This window comes from Castor canadensis, chromosome 12 (genome assembly GCF_047511655.1).
Source record: "Castor canadensis chromosome 12, mCasCan1.hap1v2, whole genome shotgun sequence".
Lineage (NCBI taxonomy): Eukaryota > Metazoa > Chordata > Mammalia > Rodentia > Castoridae > Castor > Castor canadensis.
The window spans coordinates 94,513,395-94,534,931 of record NC_133397.1 but is presented as its reverse complement, the minus strand read 5'-3'; the positions used below and the strand labels follow the sequence as shown (position 1 = coordinate 94,534,931).

The 21,537-nt window shown below is 43.3% G+C and overlaps 2 long non-coding RNA genes across 2 annotated transcripts in view; one reads left to right on the top strand and one right to left on the bottom strand.

Annotated features, from left to right (window-relative positions):
* The window catches only part of LOC141414896 (uncharacterized), a 43,241-nt gene extending 35,180 nt beyond the window's left edge, over window positions 1-8,061 (bottom strand). Inside the window, exon 1 of the long non-coding RNA XR_012439859.1 lies at window positions 7,927-8,061. This is a non-coding gene — a long non-coding RNA (uncharacterized lncRNA). The remainder of the gene's footprint in view (window positions 1-7,926) is intronic.
* Window positions 8,062-10,311: 2,250 nt separating this feature from the next.
* On the top strand, window positions 10,312-12,999 carry LOC141415073 (uncharacterized). Its single transcript, XR_012440100.1, has 3 exons — window positions 10,312-10,515; window positions 11,698-11,799; window positions 12,748-12,999. It is a non-coding gene; the product is annotated as an uncharacterized lncRNA (long non-coding RNA).
* Window positions 13,000-21,537: the final 8,538 nt, after the last annotated feature.

Sequence of the window (21,537 nt, the reverse complement as noted above, 5' to 3'; positions counted from 1 at the left end):
TAACAAATTACAAACATAACATTTTCATTACATGCTTCATGCAAAATGAAGCATATATGCATCCATCCATATGTGTGTGCATGCATACACACATCCACAATACGCATGCTTATGTTACAGAAGCACACAGTTACACTACATTTGTGTACACATCTATGGCACACGTGCACACTTTGTATTGCACACACACACACATATGCCCAGAAACCTGTTCTTTGTGCTGACGTTAGGGAAAGTTTGGAACTTTAAAAACTGTACAGCCCGATTTAGAGCACCTCAGTCACCTCTTCCTTACCCATTCCCTCTGAGCCCAGAGAGTTCCAACTCAACTGTGAATCCTCTGTTAAGTTAGAGAGAGTGGAAATTTCCTCCTGCATGGAGTTAGGGTACTTGAGAATTAGCATAGGTGTATGCATGCATCTGTCCAGATCCTCCCTACCCTGGCCTCAAGGTCACTGGAGACAGGGAGTGACTTGGGTTTTCTCCTCACCTCTAAGTCGAGGATGATATAAGAATGACCCCAAGTCATTCTTTCTCTTTTTCCTGCACAGGATGTCTCCATTCCACTTGGAAGAGACTGCACTGTAACCCCCTTCCCTCTTTTCTGTAATGAAACTCTGTTATTTCCTTTACTATACCCACGTGTCCTGCCTGGATTGTTCCATGTGGGGCACAAAGAATTTGAGTCTTCTGATCAGAGACTGCATGAGTCTACAAAAGTCCCACGGTGTCCTCCTCTATCTGACTGACAAAAACATCCTTAAAGGCAATGGCTCACATGTTATTAAATTATATTCTCCAAGGTATGTACCTTTAACTCAAAGACCAAGAGGTAAATTAAATATTCAAAACAATAAATATGTCAGAGTGGAATGCACACAAGTGCTTATTTTACGTTAGAGCATCACAACCTTCCTGTCTTGCCTTCAATTTAAGCCAAATCTGTTCCTTGGCCAAGCCAAGTTACAAGCATCAGGAAACACAGTTAGCACATTAGAACCCCAAAGCCTCCAGCAGTTGTAAGGGGCAGACTGTCAGCTTATTAACTTAGCTCTCATTTTATTTCTTGAAACTTAATTTACCAGACTTAAAAACCTTTAGTTATAAAAGTGAAAAAGTGTCAGAGGCACCTGCAGATGTAAAGCATGCATGTGATGCGTCTCTGAGGTTATCTTTGAAGAGAAAATTAGACTTGAAAATAGAAGCACTTAGCCCAGCACACACACAGTTCTCTCTCCTCAGCCCAAGGCAAGCTGTAACAACACAGCACAAGGGCTAAGGACATGTGCAGTCCACTTCATAAAAATTCCTCATTCTTCCACTGAGCTGGTAATGGTTTTACTTCATGCAACGCTTGGAGCAGGTGCATGGGAAATGTGGAGTGGGTATGTTGATGTCAGCTATTATATGCATTTAAGTATCTACCATCAGGAGCATCATTTTCTGAAAGACTCTAGTTTACGCCACGGCTGAATCTGTTACTGAATTAGATCTGTCTTTATTTCAAGACATTAGCAAATGCAAACATCCAGTATTTCCTAGACTTTACAGTAAGTATGTGATTGTACTGGAGTGGTTTTTGGCCAGGATCCTAAAATAGCGAGGAGTTGTTGCTTGCTTGTCGCTACCTCTTAAGAATAATTTTATCTTTGAGCAAGGCTATAACTACCATTGAAAGAGTCCTGTTGTTAAAGGTCACCTCACCCTCTCTGTGGGCTAGCTAGTACAGCACCTCACCTCCCAGCAAGTGCTCGGTGCTGAACATGTAGAAACCACTGGGATGTTCACAAGCATCTGGGTCTGCTCTCTCATTGTGGTCATGGGGCAGGAGCTCATGTTTGCCTCACTCGACACTTCGCACCACAGAATCGAGGCATATTGTGCTGCAGTATAATCGTCCTCAAAAATAACCCAGGCATGGCTATTTGTCACATGCACAGAAAAAGTGATATCAAGTTTTGTCTTGGAGTTTAATACTGATACCTGTATTGAGCTCATTGGGTTCTTGTCCAGGATAGGTCAAACAATGACAAAGCCACACAACAGGTGAGTGGCAAGTAAGAAAGAAGTTTGTTGAAGTAAAGAAAGACAGAGGTCCCACTTGAGTGGGACTCAGAAAGACCAAGCTGTGGCACCTGAGTTGCCTAGGAGTTTTATCTACTTTTTGGCGTGCTTTAGGGGCAGATGTTGCAAGTCCCTGGAAACAGCTTTCTGTTAGGTGGGCCCTTATCCCTCCTTATCCTGAACCCACATTTGCATCCTCAGGGCTGTCTGTGCTGTCTCTGTTCTCTTGCCTAACATCTGTTTCTTGCTGACTTTAATCACTTCTTCATGACCCCCAGCCCTGACTGCCTGAGATCAAGCTAGCTCCTAACAATATTACCTCATGACTGCTAAGTACAGTATGAGATGAAAAACCAGGAGGAGATGAAAGAAAAGCCTTAGAACATAGAGACTGAACAACACTAATCCAAAATTCTGAAATCCACAATGCTCCAAAAATATAAAGCTTTTTGAGTGTGGACATGACATCACAAGTGAAAGTCTACCCTTAACCTCATGTGACAGGAGAAAGGCAAAATTGAAGCACACTAAAAATATTTTGTGAAATTCCCTGCAGGCTGAGCATATAAGGTGTATATGAAACGTGACAGAATTTTGAGTTTAGACTTGGGTTTTAAGTAAGTCAATTCCATATTCTTAGAAAAATAAGGAAAAGCACACCTGGACACATTGTAGTGAAACTGCAAGACATCAGGATGAGAGGAAGATCTAAAAACCAACCAAAACCAAAGGACATCTTCCCTACAAGAAAATGACAATTAGCCAATAGAAAACTTTCAGTGACACTATTGGTCAGGATTTTTAGGCATAATGTCTAAGCCTCAATCAAAAATAACCAGACAAGTAATCAAGCCTCTAGTAATCGCAAAGTTGTTTGAACAGACTAACCTTCTACATAAAACAACTAGAAAATCTGGTTAAAACAAAACCAAAGAACTGTGGAGGTGCAATAGAGGCAAAGCCAATGCAGCACATTCTCAGGGGGCCGTGGTGGGGGGGTGCTCATCAGAGTTGTCCATTCCTCAAAGACAGCCTGAGCCTGATAGGTGAAAGTGTAAGTTTGTGGCTTTTTGCCTGTGGACACTCCCTAGGCTGGCATAATTTATATATCAGAAAATCATAACTGTTCTGGGGAAAGGTGGTAGAACATATAGGAAAGCTCCTCTCCTCTTTCAGGTTTTTACCCAAATAATATCTTCTCCATGGGGCCCTCTATGCAACTTTATTTAAAGCTGCAGCTCCTCCCTTGCCCAGTCTCCTCCTCCTTCCACTTCTCATTGCCTAGGGCTCCTAACCCCCCCTCACATTTGGCATAGTTCACACATTTGCCATAGTTCGCATATTTCGTGTCTAGTTATGTTTCCTCTTACTGGACCATAAGTGGCCCTGAAGGCACAGACTTTCATGAGCTGTGTTCACAGTCATATTCCTAAGGCCTAGAGGAGCCTGAAGGAAAATCCATGCTCAGGAAACAGGAGTTGCGTTTTGATGCTACAGAGGAAAGACACCGCACACATGCACACCTATGCCTACAGTGCACAAAACTGGCCAGCTTAAAGAACTCTATTATTAAATGTAATGCCTGCTAAGTTAGTTCTCTCAGTTATTACTAACTTCAAATATTCGTTCCTGGTCTGAGGCCCTGACCAATCTAGCTGCTTAGTAAATACCAGGAATGAATATTTACAACTAAGAGACAAGCAAAAAAAGAAAAATCAGATTTTCAAGTAATATTTTAAATATTGTCCAGTCACAGTAAAGACTACTATTGATTGCATTACTGATGTGCTAATTACTTTTAAGCAAAATAACTTCATGAAAATGGAAAAGTAGCTTAAAAAGCCTCCTACATACTTGCTTAAACCAAATGCAGTGCTAAAAATTAAAGCACATGGGGAAACTCAGAGTCCAAACCAACCCTTCTCCTCCTGGTTGGTCCTTCCCCAGCCGCATGTCAGGAGAAAGCACTGACAATATGAATCAGACAGAAAAGAGGCCGGTCAAAGCTGTCAAGAAGTAACTCAAAACACTTCCACCACCATCCATGACCAAACTCTCCCTATGTGACAAGATATGAGCTAAGGATACTATGAGTCCACCATCATTACAAAGACATGAAAAACTCTCCATGTCATCTTCAGTTCATCATTTAGCACACTTATGTCATTTACAAGTTTAAAAACTATTGTGGGGAGTACACAGTCCAAAAATTTTACATATCACTGCTCCACAGAAATGTGCACTAAACTTTTGGGAATATGAATGACCCCTTTCCAGAATCTGGTGACAGCTCTCCACAGAAAACTGCACCTAACCTCGTAGAGATAGAAACTCATGCGAATGATGAGAGCTGCTTGGTCAGCTCCATGAGGTTTCATAGATCCAACAGTAGAACCCTCACTCTCGGTAGAAGTGTTGGCTTATCTTCAGTTTGGATTGAGACACAGTTAATTCTCTCTGCTTATTCTTCTGAAGCGAGCAAGTAAAGGCAATGTGCACCTCCTGTGCCCTGGGACAGCAAACAAGATGTAAAGGAAAGGTGGGTGAGGTGCAAGGGGGCATCACACTCCCTGCACACACTACTGGGCAGCAGGGGGCAGCAGAGTGCCAGGAAAGCCAATACAGCACCCAGTACCTTGCCGGGTAGGAAGAGGTAAAAAGGCTTAGAAGTTAGACAGACAGAGGAACAGTGATGACCAGGGAAGGAGCAAGGAGCCTGGGAAATCAAGGTGGGGAGAGGCAGGTCACCAGGTACAATGCTTCAAGTGGACAGGAGGAATAGCTAAGTATTGTCTCTCTTTTGCACAGTAGCATGCATTGTGCACTGTGCTTTCCAAAATAGCTACAAGAGGAGAATCTGAATGTTTAAATCACAAAGAAATGATTAATGTTTGGAATGATGGATATTCTAATTATTCTGATTTGTTCATTGCATAATGCGTTCATGTATCTAATATCACATTATACTCATAAATATGAGCAATTAATATGTGTCCAAAATTTAATTTTAAGAAAGAAGACCAGTTATCCTCCACAAACCAAGTATTTAAGCTTGTCCAAAAGCAGCACACAGTTTAAATATAACCCTAAATCTAAGCAGTCGAAATAAAATTGCTACTGCAGTACAACATGGGTAGGTTCAAATCATGCCTCCTAGCAAAGAACAGTATCTTATAAACCATAGCCCTACAAACACCCTGCTCCACACCTAGTCAATACCTACCCTACCCTATACTGGTCACCATCCTCATCCTTCCCCTTACTCACTGTCTACCCACCTACACTCCACTGTGAAGCCAATCACTACCCTTGCCTCTCACTAACTCTACAGTTCCTGCTTTCTCCTTCAGACACCACTCACACTTGACTCTGATCCAAATAATAGAAATGTCAGGTGATTACTGAAAGAATTGATCTAGCTGTAATAATTGGCACTTCCCCGCAGTTGTAAGAATTGGCTGTCTTTCCATTTATTAAAGTTTTATGACTTCCAGTTAAATATTGGCTTTTCTTTCTCTCTCTCCCTCCCTCCCTCCCTTCCTCTTGTGTTGAGGATCAAACTCAAGATCTCTGCATGCTAGGCAAGTAGCTCTACCCAAGCTACATACCCAGCTCTCTCGTACGCTCCTTATGGATTCTATTAGATTATTCTTTTGCTTGTTATGTGTTACAAATTAGTGTTTTACATTAACATAATTAAAATGATATTGCAGTATAAGGAAAAGTTATGAGGCCACTGCCCTGAACTCTAGCTTCTGAGTGTTTGAAATCTTTCTCACAAGTCTCCTCATGAGATAGAAAGTTTTATTGTAATCACAGCAAAGGAAGTGGTGTTTAACAGTGTGGAAATGAGCCAGCAATGACGTTTGCCTCTGTGGTTCCCCCCCACCCCAACTGTCTGCTCACTCATTCCTTAGGGTTCAAGCCCTCTGGGATGAGCTTCTTGGATCCACGTGTCCAGCATCATGTTTCTGCTAATCAGGACCAGATGCCACCACTTGATGTTCTCACTAAAAAGGTGTCCTCTGGCTAAGCTTAGACTTGCTCTGTAACAGATCTGCCTGGGTGGGTGAGGCACCTTTGTCTTTGAAGGGCTGAGGTTGGCTCTATCCTAAGCCCGCCATGAACTCCTTTGGTTGCTATTGTTTCTGGGCACAGGCATGTGAGAGGTTGTAAAAACAAGAGATTGAGGCACAGTTTTAGAGAAGATTTTTAGATCTTAAAAAGCACTGGTGGCATGAGATAGCAGCCTTTTCTTCTCTCTGGCATTGTTGTACTTGATGAAGAGTGACAAGTATGCAGGGAGCATTCTATAATATGTGAATAAATACATCCAAACACAGAGCTAAGATCAGATGAATTCTTTCTCCTGCCTGGAATTCTTTTCTCCAGGCCCCTTCATGGGACCAGAAAGGAGGGAGAAAGAAAGCAGTCACAGCCCATCAAGAGCATGGCAGAGAAGTGGACCCCCATTTGACACCCTGACTAGGCCACCCATCTACTCCACTCATTGTGGGGGAGCAGTCAGGTGTCTTCTCACTTCCTGTGTCTACTGCTTAACACTGAGGGCATCCTAGCTGGTTCTCTGAACAGTGATAAATTGAACTGTGAACAAAGAAAAGCTTCATTCAATCACTCATTCATTCAGCAAACTATTTATCATTATGTAGGTGCCAAGCACCTGCTTACCCTGTTATCTATATTGACAAGACAAACAAGGCCAAAAGTCATCAAGGAAAAGACTGATGAATGTGTACAACATGTGTATCCCTAATCCAAAATCCAAAATTCTTCAAACCCCAAAACATTTTTGAGCATCAACATGATAACACACGTGAAAAACTCCACACCATGAAATTTTGTTAAAATATTGCATGAAATTACTTTCTGGCTCTGTATATGAGATATAGTCAAAGCATAAATGAATTTTGAATTTGGACTTGGTCCCTATGTTCAACGTATCTCATTATGTATATGTAAATATCCAAAAACAAAAGCAAAACCTGGAACATAGTGTTAGCATTTCAAACATTTTGAAAAAAACATCAAAAGGTTTAAAAAGAAATGTAAAAGCAAGGGCTGGTGGTGTGGCTCAAGCAGTACATCACCTGCCTAGCAAGCATGAAGCTCTGAGTCCAAACCCCACTATCACCAGATAAATAAATAAAAGCAAATGTCAAGCAAAAAGTGGAAAAATTATAAAGGACTTACTAATGAAAGCCTAATTTCCTTATCATATTAACCAAGTATCCAAAAGTAAACTACTAAAAATAAATAAAAGACATGATAAATAGACAAATGCATAATTGACTTTAAATAGCTGTTCTTAAATCAAAAGCAACTTCAACTCCATAATTTAACATCTGTGAAATATTGTAAGAGATCCTCCTCAATATCCAAGTAAAAATAAAACAAAAAAAAAGTTTTATCCTACACATTTGCAGTGGTAAGGGAAATAGATACCTTCAGAGAGGAAAATGGGTTCCATGTCTTTGGAATTTGCCAAAATACATAATCAATGACTCTTCTTAACATTCATTTCACAGATTGATACTTAACAACGGAATTTTTTTCCTTTGATGCTGGGAATTGAACGGAGACCTCGTACATACTAGGCATGCATTCTACCACTGAGCTCCACCTCCAACCCCTAACAACTGACTGATGGACCACCTCGGACAAAAGAGTATTTGCAGCACAGTGAAGAGCCGCAGTCCACAAGTGTGTGCAAGACAGCATCCACTCAGAGAGTGAAGGACGAGGTCTTCTCCTCCTGGAATTCTTCCCTGCAGTTACAGCCAGTTCTAGAGAAGGCTAGAAATGAGTGCTAGTGAGGCTTTCCTCTTGGTGACAAGCACTTACCTGAACAACTTAAGGAGAAAAGGTTTACTTTTGGTTCATGGTTTCAGTCCATGGTAGGCAGGCTCCCTTGCTTCTGGGCAGTGGAAAAGCAGAGCATCATGCTCATGAGAGCATGGAGAAACAAAGTTGCTCACTGTTTCCAACTTCCAGGAAGTGCATTGAGACAGGAAGGGGTGGGGGACAAGCTACAGCCCCAAGCACAGGCCCCAGCGATTTAACTTCCTCCAGCTAGGCTCTACCTCCTAAGTTTGTAGAACTTTGCAAAATAGCACCTCCAGCCAGGGACCAAGCTGCAGTTTATGAGCCTTTAAGGGAATATTTCATATTCAAGCCGTAACAGTGAGAAAGGCCCTTCTAAAACCAGAGGAAAAATAAAACCCTCAAAAGTGACATTGGATTTGGTCACAGTTACCTGCTCTGCTCTAGATGGAAGCATCTCACTTGCTTCTGGGACTGTGAAGCTGAAGGCCAGCTAGCTCAGTCCATGTGGACCCCCAAGCATTTGCAACTAGAAGGACAAAAGGATGGTGGCAGGCTGACATTTTCTCCAGCCCTGTTAGCGGTTAGGGGCATTCTTCACACCCGATTAAGCACCCAAGCCGGATCTGGTCCATTTACTATACACACACAAAGCTAGGCAACAGTCTTTCTGTTTGAAGATGAGGCAAGGCTGCCACAGCCTCAGATAGGCACTGACTCAGCCTCATAGAGCTTCAAAGCCACACAAGCAAAAGTGCCAGAGGGAGGGCGTGACAAAATTAGCCACCTCCAAACACAACAAGGGGATTGGACTATGAGCACATGATAAACGCGAGAGCACACAAGGGAGGGGTGAGGATAGGTAAGACACCTAAAAAACTAGCTAGCATTTGTTGCCCTTAATGCAGAGAAACTAAAGCAGATACCTTAAAAGCAACTGAGGCCAATAGGAAAAGGGGAACAGGTACTAGAGAAAAGGTTAGATCAAAAAGAATTAACCTAGAAGGTAACACCCACGCACAGGAAATCAATGTGAGTCAATGCCCTGTATAGCTATCCTTATCTCAACCAGCAAAACCCCTTGTTCCTTCCTATTAATGCTTATACTGTCTCTACAACAAAATTAGAGATAAGGGGAAAATAGTTTCTGCTGGGTATTGAGGGGGGGGGAGCGGGAGGGGGTGGAGTGGGTTGTAAGGGAGGGGGTGGGGGCAGGGGGGAGAAATGAACCAAGCCTTGTATGCACATATGAATAATAAAAGAAAAAAAATAAAAAATAAAAAAAATAAAAAAAAAAGGAGCCACCTCCAGACACCCCTGACAATGGGAAGCCTGGATTCCTTCCACCATAGTGGCAGAGGAGCATCACCAAGGGCCCTGCTGGGAGGTAGAGGACCTCAACCCAGAGCCTCCAGGGAATACAGTGGGCCTCACCCCAGGGCCTCCTGCTTCACACAGGACAAGGCCCAGTGTGTCTTTTTTGCACCAGGATTGTTCCCACAGCTTTAAAACAGATACACACTAGCACAAAAAGAAAGCAATGGTAAAAGAAAAAGGATTTGAGTACAATTTGGGCAGTGGAAGTAGAGAGAGATAAGTGAATCATTACAGAAGCAATTTAGACTGGGGACTTCAAAACACTAGGTTACCTGGAAGAAATAAAGCTTTCTGTAAGCATAAAACCTATGTGCCCAAATGAAACTGGTTAGAGAATCTCCCACTCCCTTCCCTCCTCTCTCTCTCTCTCTTTCTCTCTCTCTCTCTCTTTCACACACACACACACACACACACACACACACACACACTCCAAATAAAATGGGGGAAGGCACATAGCACTCTTGCACAAAGCTGGGGAAGGTAGAAGGATAGACAGGAGTGGCTAAATGAGCCCTACCATCCCTCTTGCCTGCAAATCTGGCCCTTGAGTTTCTTGTTCATTAGGGGATTCCAGAACAGAATGCCGGGTGCTGTGCTGTGTTCTGCGACTGGCAGTGTGGCTCTCCAGGGACTGCCCCCACACTGTTCTGCAGAAATAATTGTAGAAAGGCAACCAAGGATCCACATAGGGAAGAAGGAAGGTGCCAGACAGAAAGGAATCCTTCTTAGCAGGCCATGAAAATGAAGCATCTACAAAGGAAAGAGATGAGCTTAACTCATTTAAATTTTCACTTAAGCTGAAACAAAGATGCAAAGCAGAGAAGAATGTTGCCAGTGGTTTTTCTCTGTGTAAATCAGTGCCCAGATTGGCAGGGCCTGGGCAATGACAGCAACTTCTTAGCTGCTCACCATTGAAGGAGCTGAGTATCTAAAGCACTGCCTCCTTGGAGGGAAGTCTTGTCAGGAATGAGGAAAGACAAGCTGAGCAACCAACGCAGGACACAGAAGAAAGGCTGGGTCAGACCTCTGGTGTGGACTTCTGGCTGCTTTCTGCTCTCACATGTATGGTGGATCTCCCACACAGCAACAGCACAGCTGAAGGAGAATTTTACATGCAGTTTTCTGAGGTTAAGTGAGAACTGCTCAGCACAGGACAGAATCCATAAGGGAAAATGAAGGAGACAGCACTGGGGAAGCCCTGGAAATATGTGGGATATTCCAAAAGAGGGACAGGTAAAAAGACCCCCTAACTTGAGCCCTCGGAAGAACCCAGTTAGGGTTTCTAGTAAAACTGCTGTTATTTGTAGCAACTGAGAATTGGTAATTGAGATAGTGAGAACGAAGGTTTAAATGCAACCTGTATGGGAATGATGAAACTTAACATTGTAGAAACCATATTTTTAAGGAGAAAAATGGACATATGGTCTAACAAAGAACTTTTCCTGATTTGTGAATTTGTGTGTGAAGATCTTTAAACGGGTCTAACTGTAAGGACCTGCCGAACAAAGACCACACCACTTGTAGAAAAGAAAGTTACTGAAGCACAGACTGCTCGGCTGCCCCTCTCGGGTTCAGAGTGCAGCAGCTTGGCTGGAATGGGTAGAGGGCTTTACAGGGGACACACCATGAGGGAGAGAGGCTGTTCCTCCCAGGGAACAGCCAGGCCACTGGCTTCTGTTTATCTGTGATCACCAGATGGAATGGGTCGACATGCCTAGCTAGTTGAGAGACTGGGAGTTCCTAAGATTTTGCAAGCAGGGAAACAAGTAGGGGAGTTTGGCAAGTGGTCATAAATCAGGGGGTCTGATTTTGGTGTTAGCCGGGGGACTCTCCACTCACCCCAAGAATGCCAGGGACGTAACACTGACCATGAAGTGGGTCTTACCATGAAGCCATTTGAAAGAAGTCAATAGAATGTCTATTAATAGAACATCTATATCCCTGTATAGCCATCCTTATCTCAACTAGCAAAAACCCTTGGTCCTTCCTATTATTGCTTATACTCTCTCTTCAACAAAATTAGAGATAAGGGCAAAATAGTTTCTGCTGGGTAGCGAGGGGGATGGAGGGAGAGGGAGGGGACTGGGAGTAAGGGAGGGGGTGGGGGAAGGGGGCAGAAATGACCCAAACATTGTATGCAAATATGAATTAAAAAAAAAAAAGAACAGTTCCATCCATGGGCAGTTGGGGTTGGATTGATATGCAGATGATATGCAGGAATTTTCCAGTGTTGGGGTTCTCAGTCTGCTCTGAGATAGAAAGCAAAGGTGGACTCGAGGTCAGAAAGATTTTATTTGAAGAGAAGAGAAGAGAAAGGCTGCATGGGGTCATGCAGTGGGAACCGGAAACACAGAAACTGGTGGACCCTGAGTCAGGTTGGAAATTGGGTTTAATAGCCTTTTTTTTGTTGTTAAGTGCCTGAAGACGGAGATGTCTCTCTGATGCCAACAGACGTTTCATGGGAAGGAGAAGTGTCTCCCTGGTTTATAATTGGGTCTGGATACCTAAGGCAAATGAGTGAGTATCCCATCCCCCACAGAGAGCAATAGCATTCTTGCATCCTGAGGAGATGGAGGGCTGCATTCCTTCATCCTAAAGGAGAGATACAGATCGGCCACAAGGTTGATGGGCAAAATGCTCTCAAGATTGTTTCCTTCCCCCAATAAATGTGCTAACCAAACCAGTTCACTGAAGAAAGCCCTTGAAATGCAAGGCCAATGAGAAAACCCCCCAACCCAGAGTAAAAACATCCACAAAAACCCCAGCCTTTACCTGAGCAAAAAGTTATCAGCTTCCGGGCTCCTCGGCAGTATCTTAGCTGTAGCCTTTCCTTTCTCTCTAATAAATCCTACTTCCTATACTGGCTTTGGCTCATCAGTCAGCTGCCTCATGAGCCAGTTCTCTGGTCTGTGAAGGCAAGGACCCTCGACACTGTCCTGCAACACTTGTCACCGGCATGTAACATTATCTCCTTTTGGGACCTCCTGCAGTCTGCCCACTGGGGTCCTGGGAGACAGTGTGGACCATGCAGAGCTGCCCTTCCTAAAGGCAAGGAAACTGGGCATTTGCTCCTCCAGCTCTAGTTAGGTGTCCTTGCCTCGCTAGCCCTTCTGGCGTATTCTGAGCAATCAGACAAAATCCTTAGATGCTAAGTATAGTCTTCCAAGGGTTGGACAAAGGCCACTCCTGGGTGGCTCTGAGTGATAGCATTATCCACTATATGCCCATGAAATAAAGCAGGCTGCATGCTCAGTCATTACCTAGGGTCCTAATCACACCTGCCTGGGGAAACACGAAATGATCCTACAGACAGTCAGAGGCACCCTGGACTGGTTAGTTCTCTGCAGTAAAATCTGTTTGTTTGGCACATTTAGAGCTGGCCCTGGTCCCAGGAAAACAGGATAGCCAGTTGGCCTCTGTCCTGGGAATCTCTAACAACTGGTTGGATTTATTCTTTCCCTGCAGATACCTTCAGCTACATTTTTGACCCTGGGATGCCACTTCTACTAGTCCCTGAGATGAAAAGTGGAACCTTGCTTTTCTGCCAGTCAGCCCTAAGGCCATCAATCAGGGCTTTGATCTTGGAGTTAGTGAGCAATGACCCACAAGGGGCCTGAGTGCTGCTCTCAGGCATCCTTCTTGTTTTTCTTACTGTCTGGGAGTACCTATCAACTCAAATTAGCTTGAAATCTTGTACATTATGTTTACATGCAGAATAAAAAAAGAACTATACTGATGACTTGATTTGTGGTTTACACAGATATTTTCCCAACCCTATTTCATCTTCATTCAGATCTGCCCAGACACTCCTATCCCTGTCCAAACTAATGACATTTAAGTGTCTACATTTGCAAATGGCATGTGTAATCATATGAATTCAGGCCACATAGTCCCCTCTGAGTCTGTTTCTCAGCTGTTTTGGAAATCCAAGACACATTCCTCTGACTGTTTGCTTTCTTGGGTCTAATAATAGATGATCTCCAAACAGAATTTACATTATAATCAGCTTGAGATTAACAATATCAATCTCACTTTTTTGTTTCACAGCAGCTGCTGCCTTACAAACACGTCCACTTTGCTGTATTTATTGTCTTATTATTCATAATATTTGCCATAAATCTGGAGCCAGTTATAACAGCTTCTCAAACATTTCCTATAAAAATGCCACAATATTTCAGCTTCTCGATGCATAAATACTGTCAAAAGAAAATTAGAAAGTTCCAAAAATGTGTCTAAATATGACTGCTGTCTCATCTTCATTTCCAAATGACACAGACATCTAAGAAGGTAACAGGGCTGGACATAGAATGGATTTTTATGATATTGATGTCTCCTGATTGGGTCTGAAAATGTAAGGCCCTGTCTGAAAAAGCAAAGAGGGATGGCAGCCTGGCTCAAACAGTACAGTGCTTCCCTACAAAGTGCAAGGCCCTGAGTTCAAATCCCTGTACCACCAAAGGAAATAAGACAAGAAAAGAAAAAGTAAATGCAAGCCCTATAGCCACTGTTATCACTCCTTTGGTCTAATTGCTGCTTTGCATGGACCATCTTAATGGGGCTCCCAGGGCCACATGAAGCAAGTGAGCCAGTAAGAGCTGCTGCACTGATGCCAAGTGCTAAACAGCTCTGGGTTTTCTCTCAGCCTTCTGGAAATAGAGGACTACCTCTAGCACCTTGGTCACATAGCACTCCTCCTACTTTACCGAGGTCAAGTGCTCGGGGGAACTGGAGATCAAAAAGGCAAGCAGAAGCCCCAGCTCTGGAGCATGGCCGACCCCACCCCAGTTCCCATTACTGAACAAGGAGCTCATGTGCAAAAATGGAAAAATGACATCTGTTGAAACTGTGCCAGGGATGAGGACAGAGGGAATAAAGGAGAACGATGGAGGAGTGAATTCAGCTATGATACATTGTAAGAATGTTGGTAAATGTCACAAGGTAACCCCAGTACAAAAACAACAATAATAAAATAATAATAAAAAGGAACATGGAGGCCCCAACCCTCATCCAGGGATGCCAGAAGTGGGAAATAACCCCACTCCAGAATAGCTAACCTGGCATGTGGGAACAGGGTTCAGGCATTTTCATTCACAGCAGGTTCCCAGGTGACGGCACCTGCCTGATGTGTTCATTGATAATGCTTCAAGGTATTTCACATGACACCCACACTACCAATCCTGAGTTCACATACCATAATACTGGAAATGTTTGAATGTTTATCTTCATACTCACTGGTTGCACATTTGTAGGGGAATATTCATTTTCTTAGCATCACCTAATAAATACTTTTTCTCATCTATAGTGCTGCACTGCACTTATTAGTCTCCATAGTCACTTCACTGAGTTGTGGCAAGTTGTAAAGATGAAGCCAATTTAATAACTTGAAGATGTGGGTGCAATTTTCCCACATAGCACAAGGGGGCAGCAATGCTGCCTAATTTTTACAGCTGCTGCAATAGTATGAATTGAAATAGAAACATTATCAGCATCCAGCCACAGTTTGAGCAAAACTCAGTGGCCTTCATAAGACTACAGCAATGATAATGCATCACAATTTAACAGATAACAACAGCTCCAGAGTTCAACTGCTTTAACTCTAAAGTAGAACAGTGATGGAAGGCTGAGTGTGGAATGATCATGGATGCAGGCCGGCCCAGGCAAAAAGTTCACAGGACCCTATCACAATGAAGAAAAGCAAGGCATGGTGGTGTAAGCCTGTCATCCCAGTGATTATGGGAAGTGAAAAACAGAAAGATTGTGGCTCAGCCCAGCCCAGGCAAAAAGAGAGACCCTATGTTCAAAATAACCAGAACAAACAGGGCAGGAGGCATGGCTCAAGCAGCAGAGCTTAGCCCTGAGTTCAAACCCCAGTACCACCAAAATCAATCAACCAATCAATCAAAGATGGTAAAAAAAAATTTTTAGTAAAGTATAAAATATAATAATATGTGTTAGACATGTAAGAAATAAATGAGTTTAAAATTTTATATATCTTAACAAACATTTTACTTAAAATAAATGCCATGAATCCAATGGAAAATATTAATACACTATATATTTATCACTTTGTGCAGATCAAAAATACCTGTTGTGAGCAATGTGCTGCTTTTTTGGACTGAACTTAGCCTGACACTCTTAGATGTCACTTGTCTCGCTTCCTGCTTGAGAGATGGCTGGTCTCTGTACCACCCTTGTTCCCATCATAGATCCCAGAATCCACCATGGAACTTATCCCCTCTGTGCCCATGTGATGTTTTTGTCCATTCTCCTATGGTCATGTTAGCCAGGCAAAACCCCAAGCCCTCTGTCATGCCTCACCTGTACCTGTACACCTTCATGTACTGGAGAAAGTTCCTACCTGGACAAACTGGCCTCACCAGTGTGACCGATCATCCATCTTAAGGGAGTCTTGGCACTGCTGCCTCCTCACATTCCCCCAGCCTCCTCTATTGCTGGAGACTGTCGTTCTTCCCCTCTCTCTTAAGACCACAGCCCCTTCCCCCCAACCTCCCTCCCATCTCCTTTTCACAGGGAAAAGCAATCAAAAGATAATGAGTCCATCTACCCATCCTGCCTGTCTCTTGATTTCCACTTGGCCTTCTCCCCTGATACTGTGGGGAAACTGCTCATGCTCCTGACCAAGGCAATGTCCCCCTGGGTCACCAACCCCCAGCCATTCCCACCATCTCAAAGCCCCTCTCCTGGGTCACTCCCATCAAGACACAAAGAAGCAGCGATTTCTCTCATCCCATGAGAAAGGAGGGAAAGGACAGAGGGCATGAGGAGAGGAGAGAGAAAGGAAAAAAATGGGGGAGAGGGCAAAAGTAAGAGGGAGAAGGAGAGCAAGCTCTTAAACTCAAACGTCCTTGTGAATTTCTCTCCATTTCTCTGATCTCTTTGAAGAAAAAAATTTCTGACCACCTCACCTCTCAATTTTTTTGGAAATCATTCCATTTAGGTTTTCAGTCCCGGCATGACACAAAACCTGCTCTTGTCAAGGTCACAAATGACCTGCACATGCAGATCCCAGCCCAGTCTTGTTGGCTTCAGCAGCGCTGAGCACAGTTGGCAGCTCCTCCTGTAGAAACACTCACTTTCCTGCTCTTCCCCATGTCTGAGCCAGCCTGAGCTGCTGGAGCTGACATCAGAGACTGAGCAGCTTAAACATGAGTTTCTCATGGTTCTGGAGGGTGGAAGTCCAAGATCAAGACCCAGGCATATCCAGAGCCTGGTGGGTCAACAGTTGTCTTCTTGCTGCGTCCTCACTGAACCATGACAGAGAGCTCTACTCTCTCTTCTTATAAGGGCACTAATGTCATGCTGAGGGCCCACCCTCATGATCTGATCTAAAGCTAACCACCTCCCAAGAGCTACTTCGTAATTCCAAAATTCAACATATGAATTTTGTATGATGCAAACATTCAGTCCTTCCGTAACACCCCACAAACCCCCATGTGGACTCATTCATTTTCTTGTGATTTCTGATCTACTGTCCTCTTATTAACCTGCTTCTGTGGCAGCCACTGAAATGTGTCACCTACATCCCCCTTCAGGGGAGAACCTGCCCCTAGGAGGACAGGCAGCTGACAGACCCCAGCTAAGGGTACCCAGCAAGCCCCCTCAGCCAATGACGGTGTGTGGGAGGCTCAAAGGCTCTGCTATGTCAGCCAGCATGGTGCTTCTGCCAAGCTGGCTGAACTCTTTTGGAGTTGGGCTTATTACGCACTTGGGTGCTTTCTTTCCTCTTCTGTCAGGGACCTCACCTCAGTGCCCACTCCTGCTGTGCACAGGTGTTTCCTCCAGTGCTTCTCTTGTTCTTCTGACTCTGTCTTGGGGTCTGCTTTCAAAGGATCACAAAGCATGAAATAGTAACTGCTTTCTTTCTCTCTGACTTGTGTTCCTGATCCCCACGGCACCTGTCTCCAACTGGACAATACATTGTCTTTCCTCACCCAGAGAGCACAGCCTCTCCCAGTGCAGCCATTCATTCTGTAGGTCCATTGTCCTTACCATGAATCTAAGCCCAGCACATAGTAAATGCTTAATAAATACCAGGTGAGTGAATAGTAGATTTCCCTAAAATGATAAATTCATGAAGCCTTAAATTCATGAATGAGAGTGCAATTACTGTTTGTTTGTTTGTTTGTTTGTTTTGCAGTACTGGAGCTGAAACTCAGGGTCTACACATTGAACCACTCCTCCACCAGCCCTTTTTTGTGAAAGGATGTTTTGAGGTAGGGTCTCGTGGTGCTATTTATCCAGGCTGGCTTTGAACCACAATCTTCCTGATCTCTGCCTCCTGAGTAACTAGGATTATAGGTGGGAGCCACCAGCACCTGGCTCACAACACCTGCTGCTTATTTCTGAGTTTTAGCATGAGAACTTAAAAACATATGTCTTCATTTGTTTTCTTTTGCTATGTCAAAATACCTGATGCTTGGTAATTTAGAAATCAGAAACATTTATGTGATTCATGGTTCTGGAGGCTGTGATATCTAAGAGCACAGGACTCACATCTGCCTAGCATCTTGGTGAGGGACTTCTTGCTGCATCCTAACCTGGTGGAGGACATCGCATGGCAAGGTAGAGTAAGTGTGCTAACTTGGGTCTCTCTTCCTCTTCTTAGAAAGCCACCAATGCCATCATTGTCACTGTACCTTCATGACCTCATCTGATGCTTACTACTGCCCAAAGACCCACTTCCAAAGACCTTTAACATGTGAATTTGTGGGATAATAAAGTTCAACATATGAACTTTTTGAGGAGCACATTCAAAACCTAGCAGCATACTTGCACCTGAACATTGTGACCACGAGGAAATCCTTATAGGTCAAGGGCAGAAAACCATTTCTCATCAGGCCTTGATGCCATAGGCCCTGCAGAATCCCAAGGAGGGGACACTATGTCAACAGCACTTATGTAAGACCCATCAATGCCACCTGCATGTTTATTATGGCCATCACTTTCATCCTGAACATCTGAACCAAGCTCTCCTCTTGGACTTGGGTTTGATTCCATGAGCCATCTGCACATGTTCACTGTGGTCCCAGCTGTCCCGCCCCTCACCTCTGCCAGCCATGGGCAACCTGGCTGATCACAAAATCAACAAGTCCCAGGAGGGATAGAAAATGGTGACCACATTGAAAACTATTTTAGAACAATTTTTATTTAGACATTTCTTAAACTCCTAGATAAATAATCTTCCAGTGTGTAACTGTGGCTACCATACACACAGCCACCACTAAGAGTTTTCCATGAATTAAATAATACTTAGTTCAACAATATTGTGGAAATGTCAGCATTCTATTAAAAAATTCATATACTCAACATCACCCTCCTACCCATAATTTAGTAATCAATCCTGAAGATCAAATAATTCTAATTTATGGCTTATACATTTTTAGTTGTAGCTCAAAAAACAGAAATAAAGGAAGAGTGAGTAAGCAGTGCTGATTATAGGAGAAAAGAAGACAGAAACTATTAAGATAATGGCCTGTGGTGACACAGCTGGCAGCCCTTCTGCTTAGTCAGCATTCCTGGATGCAGAAACTGGTATTTGTGTGTCCCTGTGCCCAGCTAACCAGTTCTCAGGCCTGTGTGGCTCTCCAACAGTTAAAGAAATGATTCGTTAACGCTCCACTGTGAGGAGGCACACATGGCAATTAATTACATCCCAACCTTCAGCACCCCTTTTCCCACAGTGTAAGTCCCCAAGACTGAGGTATCCTTTCTGAAATAACACAAGTGAACTGTAAAAAGGAGTGAGATAGACTTTGACAGTCAGTCCTCAGTGCAGACACAAGCACCAAATCAGTCCTCTCTGAGACCCCAACACACATGTGCATATGCACACATACATACACAAACGCAGTTGTACACACATGCACCTGTACACACACATAGGTACAAAGATACACACATGCACTTATATATAATGTACACTCCTGCATATACACACATGCATTTGTACATGCATGTGCACACATGCATTTGAACGTGTACACATATACATACATGCACACACACATATACACACATACAATACACACATGCATACAAACACAGAGATGCATATGCAGGTATACATATACATATAATATATACACACCTGCATGTATACATTCATGCAAATGCATCCACACATATACTCACCCACCATTCCCAAAAGCAAGTAAAGTTCCTCAGCACAGTCCACCTCCTTCCAGAAGAGAAGCCAAACCCAGCCTCTCTGCACTGGATGAGGCCACCTTGCTCACAGTGTAATTAGTTCTTCACAAGACCACATTATTTTGCAGCATGGAATGGCTCCCTATCTTTTTTCTTGGTGCATTTCAAATATGCTGCCTCTTACTGTAAATAAGAAAAGAATTCATAGTTGAACGTAAACTCCAAAGTGCCCATTCCACAGTCACACAGAGACTCAGATGAAGTTCCTTTTTGTGAAGATGAAATTAAATCATCAGACACATTACCCCACTCCTCACCCCATCTCTGGTTGGAAGGAAGACTGGTGGTTTTGTTTTCAAGTTGAAATTACATATACCAGTTATAGAGAAGAGAGTATTCAATGTATCCCAAGGATCCATTGTCCCTTTCACAAGTAACAATGTATCTTAGAGTCTTACTTCAGTAATGGTCTGGGCAGCATAGTGCAAGAGAACTGAGGATACAGCCAGCACCTTGAGGTGGGTCAGCACCTAGCAAACATGATGCCAAGGCAGATGTTGACAGAGGAGTTTCAACCAAGTCAGTAACACGTATAATTAAATAAGTGCAGTGGTGTCTTCAAGGCCACACAGATTATCAACAGTGACAGCCAGAGGAGAATTGGGGACACACTGAAAGGAAATCCTGAGCTGGTGGGTGCTCAACAGAGAAGCACTGGTGGCAGGCCCTGGCACTGGATGGAGCATGGGGAAGAGCAATGGTTCTTAGAAGAAGTTGAGCAAAGAGCCACAGAGCCCCAGGCTATCTTAGTGCTTTCTAACAGAAACAATGAATTCAGCAGAGAAATTGTAGAGCAGTGATGGAGGAGTTGAATAGTACAAGTGTTCGGGGGACGTCCTTATCCACAAACAGAAATAGATGCTGAGACTTCACAATCAGCAGTGTTTAGGTGGCAACAGAAGGTAGTGATACTGAGAACCTGTGTTTAGGCAAATGGCCTGACATGAACATTTAAGGAAGTGATGTTATCATGGTAGTTTGGATAACAATAGAAGAAGGGAATTCAGGTGAGGTTAAACATGCACCATGACAGGCGTGACTAGTGCTCACACCCCCAACCCTCCTCTCATTCCAGGTCTCAGAGGACAGCATTCTCTAGCTCCCTGGCAATGGAATGGCAGATGGTAGGCCATCTGACTAGGTCTGTCCAACAAGGGTGAGCAGAAATGACCTGTGACATTTTCAAACTGAGTTAGAAAAGAATTCATGCATTATTCTTCTACATCTTTGGCAAGATCAAAAATTGTTGAAGGAACCTGTATCACTACATCACTATATGGAGGCTGTGATTTAGAAGAGCAAACCAAACTCTCAACGTAAATTAGAATACACTTTTTTGTGTACAGCTTATAAGACTTGGGGCTTACATGTTACCACAGCATAGCCTAACCTAACCTAACCAATACAGCAGATTTCAGGAACTTCAGAAACACATTAAAGTATAAGCCCATATTTAAAGGCACCAAGTCAGAAAAAATATTGAGTTATTAAAGGGTCTTCTGTGGTCTGAATTCTGTGTTCCCCCCAAATTCATGTTGAAACCTGATCTCCAAGGCAATAGTGTTAACCTGTGGGTGTATAGCAAGTGATTAGGTCATAAGGGTGGGACCCTCATGAGCAGAATTCATGTCCTTATAAAGAGAGGCCCCTGAGAGCTTCCTTGCCTATTCCATGGTGTGAGGACATAGTGAGAAGGCACCACCTATGAACCAGGAAATAGACCCTCGCTAGACCCTGAATCTGCCTGGTCCTTGATCTTGGACTTCCCAGTCTCCAGACTGTGAGAAGTAAATTTATATTGTTTATAAATTACCTATTTTATGTTTTCTGTTATAGCAGCCTAACTGGACTAGACAGGGAAATATAAAACAAAACAAAACTCTAATTCTACAAATAAAAATTACCTTCATGAGAAAATAAAGAGTAGAGTTATCCAAAACAATTAATGTAATCAATCCAAGAGATCTCTGATGAATTTAGATGGAAAAGAACTATGTATTAAAAATGGACATAAAGACATTGACCAAC